Raw genomic sequence first — 4446 nt, 5'->3', positions numbered from 1 at the left:
GAGTCTGGGACAGGAAAGGGGGAGCTGGAGGTACCCTGCCTCTTGCAACCTCCCCATTTTAACCTTAAGTTTTAAAAAGTGTGGTGGAGCCGGATTGAGTCTGCTGGGTGACAGGGTCAGTGGGGTGCAGACAGACCCAAAAGCAGCCTTTGCGAAGGTGGGAGTGGGGGAGCTTGACACTTGACTCCGGCCTCTTGGCCTGGGTTGGACCCAAGACCCTGAGACAGAGCATACACATTCTGGGGAGTCACCCCTCCAGTCATCAGTTCCCTGAGGAATCAGAAATTACTCTTCTTGGTTTGAAGGCACTTGGAAAGGAGGGGGCATTGGAGGAGGGAGGAGGATGCTGACCCTCTTCCCGCCTCCAGTCTGCGAGGTTCCAGGCTCCCCCTGTTCCATGGAGATCTGCCCGCCAGCCCTTGAAGGCTCAGAGCCCCGACTCGGGTGGTGCCCCTGTCTGAGAGCCATGGAGCCAGAGTGCCGGGTCAGCAGAGGCGTGTGGCCAGTGGCCCGAGAGCTGCTGTGTGGACACGGCGGTTGGCCACAGAAGGCCTCGGCCGTCCTGAGCTCAGACCTCGGCTGCCGGCCGCTGAGGCGGTGGTTTCTGCAGCTGGGTCAGCGTGTCCGGCTTCTCGATGGATCGCAGCTGCTGCTGCTTCGCCCGCTTGAGCTTGGCAGGGTTTCTAATCACTTGGACGATCTCTGCCTCCCGCTCCTCCTCCAGGCGGCGTTTCAAGTTCTCCCTGCGGCGACGCTCCTTCTCCTCCTCCAGGTGCTGGGAGAAGTCCTTGGCCAGCTTCCTCTCCTGCCGGTCTTTTATCTTTCATGCCGGGATGTGCGCAGGGGCTTGTCCTGAACCATCTGGGAGAACCTCTTCTTTGAGCGGTCCTTCCACACCCGCCCCAGACTTGCACTTCCCCTTTGGGATTATAGGAACCTCCTCCTCCTCTGGCTTCTTGGATGCAGGGGCCTGGGCAGAAGAACTTTTTCACTTCTTTGGCGCGAGGCCTTCCCAGCTGAAGCTAACTTGCTCTGCTCATTGCTGATCCCGTGGGGATCAGCTCCTGTAGTGGCTTCGAGGGCTTAGGACCCAGAGATGCTGACCGGGGTAAGGCTCTAGTGATCCTGAGCTCGGCTGCAAATGATATTAGGGGACCCCAGGGTCGGCTCCTCCTTATTCTTGCGCAATTCCGAGTCTGCTTCGCCTTGGTCCTGGGAGAACTTGGGTGACTCCTCACTGGCTTTGACTGAAGTCAGTGGAATTCAGGACTCGACTTCTGCTGGCTTTGGGGCAACTCCAGGCCTGGATCTCGCTGACCCTGGGGGGAACCTGAGTCTGGTTCCGGCTGCTTTCAAGAGAACCCCAAGCCTGGCCCCTCCTGTAGACTGGGTGATCCCGGGCTTGTCTCTGACTGACGATTGGGCTCACTCATTTCTTCTGGGTTCAACTGGAACTCCACAAGGGCCCATCTGGCCCAGAGAACTGAGGTGGGGTTCTCGGGAAATTCAGTCTTTACATCTTCCAGCCGCAGGCTGTGCCTCAGCAGCATAGCCATTATTTTCAAATCCGAGCCCACCTGCATGTGAGGGTTCTTATGGCCAGATCACCTCCCAAAGGTTCCACCTCCAAATACCATCATCACCTTGGAGATTAGGATTTCAACATATGAACTTTGTGGGGACATATCTATTCAGAACCATAGCAACTGGCTTCCAGTAAATCAAAGAGCTGATGTTGTCCCCAGAACACCCCAGTTTAGAAGGAGAGCCTTCATGTATAACTTTAACATTAAATGAGGTGGAAAACCTGGGCAAAAATCCTGAAGGACACAGGCATTCTGAGACCTTGGCCAGGAGACTCGAAGTTCCCTCATTCTTGTGCCAGGGCGTGGCCCCAGCCTCCCTGAGGTCTGTTTCTCAGGCCAAGAAGCAGCAGCTGCTAAGGGTGGACTGGACACGAATTCTTATGTATGCCTATGTGTTCCTTGCATTCCAGAAGGACTAGGATCAGGTTCCTTCTCAGCGCTTTCAGGCATCCTTGCTAAGCCTGTCTGCAAGTTCCTGGCCTCCAGTACTCAAGCCAGTCCAGTTCCAAGCTGCCTATCTCCCTCTGGGTGCATCTTCCACTTCAGCTCTGCCATGGCCCACATCCACCACATCCTTGATCTTTCTTAAACACTGAGGGTCAGACAGCTCCCCCTGTTATGTGTTGGCACCTTGACAGGTTTCAGGCAACTCACTCAAGTCTTTTGCCTTTGATCAGAGACTACACACCTTTCATCTTAGATTCACAGAAAGCAACAGTAGACTCAGATGAATTTGTTTTTCTGCCTCTGTACAGATTGATGGGACCATGTTATTTTACCTTGGACAAGCCTGAAAACAGTAATAACAGAAATACATTTTTCACTGTCTCTTTGCCTCTCTTTGAAAGTGGAGGACAGAGGTCCTACAACAACAAGTTCCAACAACAAGGTCCTACTGTGTAGCACAGGGAACTATATGCAATATCCTGTGGTAAACCATCATGGGAAAGAATATGAAAAAAGAATATGTATATATTCGCATAACTGAATCACTTTACTGCACAGCAGAAATTAACACAACATTGCAAATCAACTGTATCTTCCCAGGTGGCTCTAGTGGTAAAGAGCCCACCTGCCAATCCAGGAGACATAAGAGATGCAGGTTTGATCCTTAGTTTGGGAAGATATCCCTGGAGAAGGGAATGGCAATCCACTCCAGTATTCTTGCATGGAGAATCCCATGGACAGAGCAGCCAGGCAGCCTACAGTTCATAGGATCACAAAGAATCGGACATGATGGAAGTGACTTAGCAAGTACGAAAATAAACTATACTTCAATTAAAAATATCAGTTAAAATGAAATAAAGATTAAAATTGAGGACATCAAGCAAAATAGACTAAAAATATCACACATATAAATAATGTTGGAAATAGGAACAAGTGATTTGTAAAATGAAAGTGATGAGACATCTATGACCACCTTTTTTGCCAATAAATTAAAAAATAGAAATGGAAAAAAAGTAGAGGGGAGCCCAGTTTTCACTGAGTCGTCATTCCCAACAGAGACTCTATCCTCTGTACTATTTCAGCAATTGAGAGACTTTGTACCTGTGAGAAGACTCTTGAGAGTCCCTTGGACTGCAAGAAGATCAAATCAGTCAATCCTAAAGGAAATCAACCCTGAATAGTTATTGAAAGGACTGATGCTGAAGCTGAAGCTCCAATACTTTGGCCACCTGATGCAAAGAGCTGACTCGTTAGGGAAGACCCTGATGCTGGGAAAGGTTGAAGGCAGGAGAAGGGGACGACAGAAGATGAGATGGTTGGATGGCATCACTGACTCCATGGACATGAGTTTGAGCAAGCTCCAGGAGATGGTGAAGGACAGGGAAGCCTGGCGTGCTGCAGTCCATGGGGTCCCAAAGAGTCAGACACAACTGAGCAGCTGAACAACAGCAACAACTGCCTGTGACAGTAGTGTCGCCTTGCATCCCTCGAGCAGCTGGCCTTTCCTCAGGCTCTTATTACTGAGCTGGATCCCTCCAAGGCCCACCCACTTTCACATGGGCCTCCCTAGTTCCAGTCATGGTCACTATCACCCAGAGGGCAAGTGTTGGGTAAAAAGTTCCTCAAGGGATGGTTTCCCCACTTGTGTTGTTGCTACCTCCCAAAGAACTCTGACTGGGACTCTTCTCAACCCTTGTGAATGACTGTGGGTCCGTGGCCAAAACCTCTGCCAATATGGGGCTGACTTTCCTTTCCCCTTCTGCTCTCTAGAACCAAGAATAAGGACTTCCCTGGTGGTACAGTGGATAAGAATCTGCCTGCCAGTGTAGCGGACACGGGTTGATCCCTGGTCTGGGAAGATCCCACATGCCTCGGAGCAACTCAGCCAGTGTGCCACAACTACTAAGTCCACCCTCTAGAGCCCAGAAACCTCAACTACTGAGCCCATGTGCCATGTGACAGCCCATGTGACAACCACTGACGTCCAGGCACCCTAGAGCCCGTGCGCTGCAACAAGAGAAGCCGCCGCAGTGAGAAGCCCGAGCACCGGAACTAGAGTAGCCCCTGCTGGCTGCAACTAGAGAAAGCCTGCACACAGCCACAAAGACCCAGTGCAACCAAAGATAAATGAAAGAAGTTCAGTAAAGTCTCTGTAATCTTTAAAAAAAATAACCTGGAATAAACTTGGGTCCACTCTTAACCAAAGAGCCATTTTTCAGAGACATTCGGATAATGGAAGGGCTCATTGTTCTACAGCCAACTGTGGTCTTCAGTCCACCCTGACCCCACAACACCCCCCAGCTCCCCAGGCCAAGCAACTGTTGGTTTCCTACATATACTTAGAGTCTGAGCACTTTAGGTAGGTGGCTCTCTGGGCTCTTGGGTCTCTGTGAGTCTGGATGCTTGCTACATA

General features: G+C 50.9%; 1 pseudogene; it reads right to left on the bottom strand.

Moving 5' to 3' along the window:
- Window positions 1–568: 568 nt before the first annotated feature.
- LOC138930044 (coiled-coil domain-containing protein 86 pseudogene) lies at window positions 569–1556 on the bottom strand (annotated as a pseudogene).
- Between the last annotated feature and the right edge of the window lie 2890 nt (window positions 1557–4446).

Source organism: Ovis canadensis, chromosome X, assembly GCF_042477335.2.
Source record: "Ovis canadensis isolate MfBH-ARS-UI-01 breed Bighorn chromosome X, ARS-UI_OviCan_v2, whole genome shotgun sequence".
Taxonomy (NCBI): Eukaryota; Metazoa; Chordata; class Mammalia; order Artiodactyla; family Bovidae; genus Ovis; species Ovis canadensis.
This window is presented reverse-complemented; position numbering and strand designations above follow the sequence as displayed.